Genomic DNA, 9,156 nt, shown 5'->3' with positions numbered 1-9,156 from the left:
ACACTGCTGCATTTGCCAAAAAAAAAAAAAAAAAAAAGAAAGAAAGAAAAAGAAAGGGAAGAGGGGAAAAAAAAAATAAGAAACAAAAAAAAAGAATGAAAAAAAAAGGAAAGAAAAAAATCTTTAAAAAAATCTTAGCCAGGTTCCTATTGTTGCTTCTCTGCATTTCACTTCTCGGTGTATGTGTGTGTGTGCGTGTGTGTCGTGTGTGTGTGTGTGTGTGTGTGTGTGCGCGTGTGTGTGTGTATGTGTTTTTAATACATGCATAAACTTTTGGTGCCTCTCTCCCTCTTCCTGGGCTCTTCTCCCATCCTCTCTTCCTGCTCTCCTTGCCCTGCTCATCACTTTCCCCCGGTTTTTTTTTTTTCCTCCCTTCCTCCCCTCTGCCTCCCTCCACCTCCCCCTTTTCTTTTTTGCTGAATCTTATTGATCCAGAAGGTGGCTAATTAGCCCTTCCCGTCGTGCCTGGGTAATGAAGCACATGCGCACTGAATTAATCACAGCCATTTTTTGCAGGAAACTAATTAGCAGAATAAAGATCCAAAGACTTTTTTTTCTTTTCACTCATCAGCTCCCACTTCCAGCGCGTCCCCTCCGACCGCTGCAGCCGCCGCCGCCGCCGCCTCCTCCTCCTCCTCCTCCCGGCCGCAGCCGCCGCCGCCACCGCCTGCTTTGCATCCCAATTACAGCCTAGAGCCGCTGCCGCCGCCGCCGCCGCTTCTCCTCCGTGGCCCCTGCCCGCTCCGGGGGCTGTAAACTCCCCGCCAACCATGCTGCTCGGCGGCAGCGGCGGCGGCGGCTCCGGCTCCCCGGCTGCGGCCGCCTCCCGCCCCGGGCTCCGCCGAGCGCGCTCCAGCTCCGCCGCCGCCGCCGCCGCCGCCGCCGCCAGCAGCGCGTCCTCCGCCGCCGCCGACCCCCGCCAGCCGCCGCTGCTGCCTTGATGGGCTCCGCGGCCCGAGCGCCTCTTTTCGGGATTAAAAGCGCCGCCAGCTCCCGCCGCCGCCGCCGCCGCCAGCAGCGCCGCTGCAGCCGCCGCCGCCGGAGAAGCAACCGCGTAAGTGGCAACTTTTCCCTCTTTTTTTTTTTCCCGCCGCCGCCGCCGCCGCCGCCTGCTCCTCCTCCTCCTCCCGCCGCCACCGCCCGGACGCGGGGCTCCTCGGGGCGCCCGGGCTGCTTTGCATGGGGCTCGTCCTGCCCCCTCCCGGCTCCCGCGCCCGGCCGCCGCCGCCCGCGCTCCCCGCGCCCGCGCCCTGCTCGCTCGCTGCGTCCCGCTCGCCTTCCCCCTGCGCCAAACTTTCTCTTTCTCTTCTTCTTCCTCCTCCTCCCGCCGCCGCCGCCGCCGCCGCCGCCGAGCCCGGGCCGCCCCCTCCTCCCCGGCCCCCGCGCCGCAGCCGCCGGCCGCCAGCGACCCCCGGGAGGGTGGAGGCGCCCGGGGCGAGGCCCGCGCGCCGAGTTTGGAGGCGCCGCGGGGCAGGGCCGGCCGGGGCGCGGGGCCGAGGGCGGGAGGGCGGCCGGGGTCCGGGCGCCGAGACAAAGGCGGCGGCCGGCGGGGGGGGGGGGTCCGCGGTGCCGAGCGCCCCCGCCCCCGCCGCCCCCGGCCCCCAACTTTGCCCCACCCCGAGAGGCGCCGGGGCCCCGGGCTGAGCCACCGCGCGGAGCGCGCACCCGGCCCCGAGCAGTCGCCGCGGCTGCTGCTGCCGCCGCCACCGCTGGCCGGCCGGGCGGCCGCCTTCCTCGCCGGGGCTCGACTTGCGGGGGATGTGGCCGCCCGGCGGGAGCCCCGGGTCGGAGAGGGGGCAAGGGGGCGAGGCGGCCGCCCGACCCCGTACCTGCGCGCTCTCCGCCCTGCCCCACTGGCAGCGCCGCGAGCGCCCAGAGGGGGCTCTGCCCTGGACACTAGGGGCTCCCGGGGACTCGGGGCTGCGCCGCCGGCCAGGACTAGATCTAGCCTGGCCGGCCTCTCTTTGACCAGCTGAGTTGAGAGACATCGGAGTGTTCCTTTTTAATTTTTTTTCTCTTTTCTTTTCTTTTCTTTTCCTTTCTTGTCTTTTCTTTTCTTTTCTTTTCTTTTCTTTTCTTTTCTCTTCTCACGAATCTGGGATTGTTTACGTTCCATTCTTTGCTCTCACCCCTAGTCCTGCTTCACTCTTTTCCATTAATATATTTTCGTGTACGTCTTTTTGCATATCTCTTGGAGAGTAGATGTGAGTGTATTTTATGCAGTGTATTTAAATTGTGTATGGACTCGTGGATTTCTTGTGGAGCAATTACATTAAAAAATACATTTTACTTTACAAATTAATCTGTTGCTCAAAATCTGAGTTTTGCAGAATGTTGTGCAATTCCTTCGACTGTGGCAAATTCTTTGATTACAAATGCTTTTAAAAATCACCCACTCTTAACTTTTTCCCCTTGTTGCTTCCAAGTAAGGCAAATATGACAATCTTTATTGGTCTCAATTATTGAAACTTGATCTAAGGACTATATGGAAGAAGGAGGCTGATTGCCTTTTTCTGGCCTCCAGTTCTAGTGACTTTTAAAAGAGGGTTTGTTAAGCACCTTTGAAGAATATGACATACGGTGATCGCTTAGCTATAATGCAAATTGAAGAGCATAAATTTACTTTGGAATTAAAGGAAAAAAGACCCAAGCCCTTTCAGTGGGGACACTTGAGGATTTATTATGTTTTTTAAAAAATTACTTTTTTCTCCCTACTTTGGGAGAATGGCTAGTTACAGACCAACTTATTTGGAGGTCTTCAGAAAGAGGCTTGGGAAACGGAGAGGGGAGAAGATTGATCACAATCTGCATAATCAATAGGGCAGCGTGCTGCAATCGTGTACCTACATTTACTGTAAATTTCTACAATATCTGCAGCGTGGGTGCTCCACTGCCTTGGTTGGCTCCTTAGAGCAGATTTAGAGGCAGTACAAACAGAATTTAGTGTCAGCCCTCCGGAACAATATAGGGGAAGTCCAGTTGATAGTGGCTCATTTAAAAACTCCTTCATTTTGCTGTACATTTTTGAGGGGAAAATCTGTTTACATATGTGGTTTCAGGTACTGAACCCCCAAGGTGTAGGTATCCTGTAGGTTGAGGGGAGTGGAAAGTATTGGTGGGGGAGTAGGGGGTGGGTATTCGATCATTGAATTATCACCTTGGGGGCCCTTTTCTCATCGTATAATGTTGGGTATCTTTAGTGCAAATAACTCAGGAATATGAATACAGTAGAGAGTAATACACCAGAGATTGAAGCAGTGTCAAAAGTAAGAATTGCTGTGTGTGCATTTGAGAGAGAGAGAGAGAGAGAGAGAGAGAATACAGACTCTTATAGTCAGGCTTGAAAGCTTGGTGGTAGGTAAATCCATATTTGGAGATGATTTTGAAATAGTCTAGCAAATGGTGCACGAACAGGATTTCGTAAAAAGTGTACATGGAGTCAGTTTTGAAAGGATTGTGGTTTGGGGAGATGAGGTGTAGGCAGGAAAACCCACTCTAGGCCTGCAGCCTTCTTCTGTCTGTGTATCCCTCCCTTCCCCCTCCCTGAGTTTTAGTTTTTAATTACTTAATGCTGAAACGCACAGGGCTTATATAAATATTTGCAAATGCTCTTTCCTATTGATTTCTCTGAATAAACTGCCCTGCTCAGGTCCAGAGAGGAGGCAATTCAGATCTGTGGACTTTTTAAACATATAAAGTCTCTGGAGGAGTGTTCGCCTGTGCATGCATGTGTTTATGGGTAGAGTTATAGATATGAAGATTTTGGGGGGCTTTAGGGAGAGTTCAGGCTGTGGTTAGTGTTAACTAAGAAAGCTGGGCTGGAGCTGGCCCCATGGCCTGGCATTCCTGACAGATTGTGTGTGTGTGTGTGTGTGTGTGTGTGTGTGTGTGTGTCTGTATGTGTGTGTGTGTAAGTACATAGTGCGTGGGTGTCTACACTGGGGAAGTCTGAATGTGGATGCACTTATACTCCCCCATCCCCCCCCCATTACATGCGGAGAGTTTTCCAGGGCTCGGTGACTGCCTTCTCCTCAGGGTCACATTGAGTTCGAATCTGACCCAAGGTGCAGGAATCCTGCAATGGGGAAATAAAAGAATATACAGAATGGGGTCAGGTCAGCTGCTCAGAGGCCAAAACCCCTACAGCTGCTTTGATTTTATTTTTTTGTGTATATTTTAGGCTCCTCCTGCCAGGTTACAAATTGTGCCTCCCCCTCTCAGGTGTTTGCTCTGTAGCTTAAAGGCACCAGAGCCTATTCCTGGGTTGCTGTCTGCTCCCAGCAAGAACAGAAACCCCACAACACCGAATCCAAAACAAAACAAGAAGGGGGGAGTGAGGGGGGGGCAAGAAGAAAAACCCTATTGAGTTCAGGCAAATAAGGTTGGGTCTCCAGATCCGATTACAGAGCTGCTTTGAATATGCAAGACAGCACACAAGACCAGTCATTCCAGTTACAACAAACTATTAAAAAAGAGAGAGAGAGAGAGAGAGAGAGAGAGAGAGAGAGAGAAGAAAAGGCATGTTTAGGTCGTAATTTGTTAGTACAAGGAAAAGAATCCCACATAAAGCTCCCCTTTCCCCCCCTCCCTTTGCTGGCTTCACATAGAATTCACTCACCCTTTTCCGATTCGTCTACTATATAGGTTCTTTTATTAAAATCTTTTGGGTTTAGGAAGATCGCTGCAAGCAACACATTTTCTGTATTTTTTTTTTCTCTTTATCTTCGAGGAGAGTTGGCAGGGGTTCTGTGGTTTGCAGTTACACAATATGTTATCATGTTTTTAATCACTAAATCATTGCAGTGGTTATAGATTTACAGTCTTGGGGTATTACAGAGAGGAGCAACGGCGGCTATATATATGCTTTTAAATTACACCAATGTAAACTGCGTGCAGCAGCTGCGAATATGGTTGGCCGACTTCAGCACCCCCCCACCCCCCCAAGCATCTTAGTACTTTTCCCTCTGTGATTTTTTTTTTTTGTATTGTTTGGCTTTCGTAAAGTAAGCTATCCCCCACTCCTGTATTCCTTGTCTTTCAGCCTCCCCCAGTTTTCACTGCAGGCTTCTAACCCCAGATAGGCTAGAATTCAAACTCTTTGAAATATACTTTGGATCACAGATTATAATAATAGCAATAATAATAAAAAGAGTGGATTTCCTAAGAAATCCTCTTGGTTTCCATACCGACCTCCTGTGTAGGGATGGAGAGCTGATCGGGAGACAGGGGTGGGCGAGAGAGGGAAGGGAAGGCGGGCTTGGAGCTGCTTGCCTGCCTGGAACCTCCAGTGTCCTGTCACTGCGAGCCCACTTTCAGCTTCTGTTTTTCATATTATTATGTAACAGAATCCTTGGCAGCATTAAAAATTCAGTATTACAAGCTGATTGTAATGCTGCCTCATTAGACAGCACTGTCTGGCCTTGTATTAAGTGAAACACAGAGCATGGCTTTTAGATTATAAACACCAATAAATATTAAGGATCAGCAGAGGGGGGAACTAGTCAGCTGGGTTTTTGGCCCCTTCTGGTTTTCTATCTCCTCCCATCTTCTTTCCTTCATCCCCCTTCCTCCTCCCTTTCCCCCCTCCCCCTTTGGTAACTGTCATCTGTTTTCTTGGGATGCTGATGTGTCGACCCTGGTGACATTTTAGGAGGGCTTTTTATAGAGTTATCTTGTGTACACAAAAGGTTTGGAAGTTTGTTTTGTTTTGATCTGCAATAAACAGGCCCTTCACTTTGCTGATGTCATTTCCGTTCATATTTGAGTTGTTTATTGTGTTTCTTCGCAGGGCCCTCTCATCCCTACCCCCACCTCGCTTTTTCAGCCAGAGCCTGCGACTGCCTGGGGAAGGGGGGGACACGTTCCTAAGCTGCCAGGTCTGGGTTCAAAGGCTGAGGGTTGCGTGTCACTGCCTCGTCCTAGGGTTCGCCCGCTGGGGAAGATGTTTCCAGCTTAGAATCTGGTTAAACACTCCGACATCCACTTGCCCTGGTATTTCCATGGCATGCAGTGATTCATCCCAGCTTCCTTTCTTTGAAGTGCCCCCCCTCCCCACACCCACACACCTTGTCTCTGTCTTTAATACATCCTTATTGTCCACTTCTCCATGCACCCCCCCCCCCAAAAAAAACACCAACCTTGTAGTGATGACTTTGATTCAGTCGCAAATCTGAAGCTGGCATTAGCGACTTCATGCTGTGAAAAAAGAAAATGTTTTCAGGCGCTGCCCCACAGCCTCCCGACCATCACCTAGCCCTGATCAGTCTTTTTTTTTCCCCTTTTGCGTTTATTTTTCTGCTCCCTGCCTTTTTGTAGACATAAAGGCAGTTCTGGTGTTACTAAAAACGGCCACAATGTCCACTGTCTCTTATTTCCATGTGATCTACAATTGGAATCCCCCCTCCTCCCCCCCCCCAAAAAAAAGTAGGGTGGGGAAAGGAAGGAGGGAAAACTTTGTAGGTCCCTAAGGCTTTCCTCTAATAGGATGATGGGTTTTAGGTTTAAAAAAATATTATTGTTTTGTTCTTTTAGGTTTAGAAATAATAAGGGGAGAGGGAAAAGCAGTCATTAGGAAGTTCACTGAGCTGCTTTCCAACTAAGACGGGTGAAAAATGAACCTGCATTGACACTTGGCTCCATGTGAAAGCCCCAGTAACCTCTCCCCCCTTCCGTGGCCCTGGCCTTTTGTTCCTGGAGAACGGAGCTAAGGTGCTTTTTCTCCCAGACCAAAGGCAGCAGGCAAGGAGTCCCCTTGTGTGCGCATCGCCTTTAGATGGCCTTCTCATGGTTATTGTCAATGCAGACTCCTGCAAACAATTGCTCCAGGGAGACACAAAAGCAAAAACATTTGTCCTATTTTTTTAACCTCTTTGTTTTAGATTTTTTTTTATCCATTCTTTAAATTTCACAGTTTCTATTTGTCTGCAGAGAGACAATCGAAACAGCATGAAGCACATTTTACCGTAGGCCTCGCTGACGATTGGAACAGCCTCAATAGAAATCCAGATTCTAAAACACTGGCTGACTTGGAGGATATGTGAAATTTCAGCCCGGGCTCTTAAGTCAGATTAGCACAGATTGCAGACAAAAACGCACTAAAATGGCAAGATAAGAAAATGGGATTCTAGAATCATTTGGGGGGGGGGGGGGCGGGGGAGTGTGAACAGGGTTCTCTTTTGTTTATCCCTTAGTGTCCTGCCCCACGAAGTGGTTGCTTCCTAGGAAGGAATGGCCAACCCAAATGAAATTCTTCACTGAAACAAAAATCTGATCTTGGTTTGTGTGCTCCTGGCATATTGTTTAATTGATTGTTTTAACACATGTGTAGGGAAGCTTTTGGTACATACTATGGAATTGAGGCTGTGCTGAGATTTTGTGGTTTTTATTTTTTCAAACTCCAATTTATAGAAAGAGACCTTATTTCCTCCCCCTTCCCTTTCCTCTCCTGTTTCCCATTTCCTTTCTTCTCCCTCCAACCTGCTTCCCTCCAAGAATTCAGTGGTTTGTATCAGAGTGCAAAGGGATGAGTCCAACAGTGGGAATGGCCCCTGAAAAAATAGGAGTCCACCTCGCTTTCCTAGCCCCCAAACAAAGCACTTCTCTACCGTAATGTATGGACCCTGATTGCGATGCTGTCCTTAAGCATCTGTCTGCCTTTTCATTAAAATTCTCAATTTCAAGGTTTAGAAACACAAATGTAAGAATCCCCTTGGGTATAAAAGTCTTGCATGGCAAATTCTCTTTGCCCTTTTAGAAATAATATTTTTGTTAACAAAAAAAAGGGAAGAAAGAGAGCAAGCACTTCACCTAATGCTTTAAAGCTGTTGTAAGGCAAGTCTTTTATTTTTGGCTTTCTTAAAACTTGGGCTTTGTAACTTAAAATTAATTTGGAAAAGTTCCTTCTAATCACGGTTTTTAAAACATGGTTACTCGTTTGTGTCTTTCTTATGTGTGTGTTTGACAGATGTAGGGTCTTAGTTGGGCGGGGTGGGTAAGTTAACTAGATAATGTTCCACCCCTGATTTGGGGGTAAAAATTTAATCTCTGGAATTAGCATTGTAGTGATAGTTGGAGGCCTTGAGGTACGTGTCAGAGAAATGTGAATCAAATTATCTGTGTAGGCCTTGGCACGCCAGCCTCCCGTGGTTACGAAGGTGAGTGTGGCTGTTCTGAGGAAAGCCTGCATTCTCTGTCATACCCAGGAGGGCCTGGTCACCTGGTGGGTACCAGGCCCCTGAATATACCTGCCTAGAAACGATGGGGTGAATTCAGGGCATGGGGTGCAATTTAACTTCAAATATTCTATTGTTTGTTTCAGGGATTTTGTTTTTGCCCTCTCCTGGCTTTTTCTTTGTTAAAACCTCAAGGTTATTGAAGCAGTAATTTTAAAATCAGTGTGTCTCTATATTTTAATAAAAATACAGGGATCTGGAAAAATACACAAATCTCCCCTAAATCCAGTGTGCTGTGAAAATAGAGGCTAGGTTTAGCTGGAAGTCAGAATGCTGACATTCACTGTATCTTAGCTCAGAGATCATATTTACTTTCGCTGAAGTGTATGTGGAGACAGGGAGAGAGGGAGAGAGAGAGAGAAAGAGACAAGCCAGTTTGGCTCAGTTGGGATCACTGTAATTTACCAGCCAGCTAAGTGTTAGGGGGCTGGCCTCTGGCTTGGAGAGTGGGTAAGGGGAGGAGTGGGGAAGAGGTTAGCATTCCCTGGTTTATTTTTAAATATTTATCCTTTTGGCTGTTGCCAATTACGGTTTGCAGATGAGATGAGACTAGTTACAGAGAACTGCCTTTTCTAAGAGTGGGTTTATTTGTCAGCAGTGTCCAAGAGCCATGAGAGTGCCAGATTGTCTCTGCTGGGTAGGTTAACTACAGATACCTGCCCTCAGAAGAGCCAGGGCCTTTCGGAGCCAGAGGACTGAGTTTGCAACCTGTCTTTCAGGGAAACAGTTGATTCCATAGACAAGTGCAAAAGTTTCAGACTCCCTCTGAAGAGGTATTGTTTTGTTAGTGATGAAAATCAGTTCTGGTGGAGGTAATGCCCCCAGCTTTTTTGGTAACCCTTTATCTTGATGCTCCAGAGGCCCTAGATTCCCTGCCTGTGGACTAACCTGTTACAATTTTGCCTGTAACAAAGGCAAGCTTGAC

At 48.6% G+C, this 9,156-nt stretch overlaps 1 protein-coding gene across 1 annotated transcript in view; it reads left to right on the top strand.

Moving 5' to 3' along the window:
- Positions 1–875: 875 nt before the first annotated feature.
- ZFHX3 (zinc finger homeobox 3) overlaps positions 876–9,156 on the top strand; it is a 249,841-nt gene continuing 241,560 nt past the window's right edge. Inside the window, exon 1 of the mRNA XM_047835197.1 lies at positions 876–1,054. The gene's annotated coding sequence lies outside the window, so the exon portion shown is untranslated. The remainder of the gene's footprint in view (positions 1,055–9,156) is intronic.

This window comes from Prionailurus viverrinus, chromosome E2, assembly GCF_022837055.1.
Source record: "Prionailurus viverrinus isolate Anna chromosome E2, UM_Priviv_1.0, whole genome shotgun sequence".
Taxonomy (NCBI): Eukaryota; Metazoa; Chordata; class Mammalia; order Carnivora; family Felidae; genus Prionailurus; species Prionailurus viverrinus.
The sequence above is the reverse complement of the archived record's forward strand: the minus strand, read 5'-3'. Positions and strand labels throughout refer to the sequence as shown.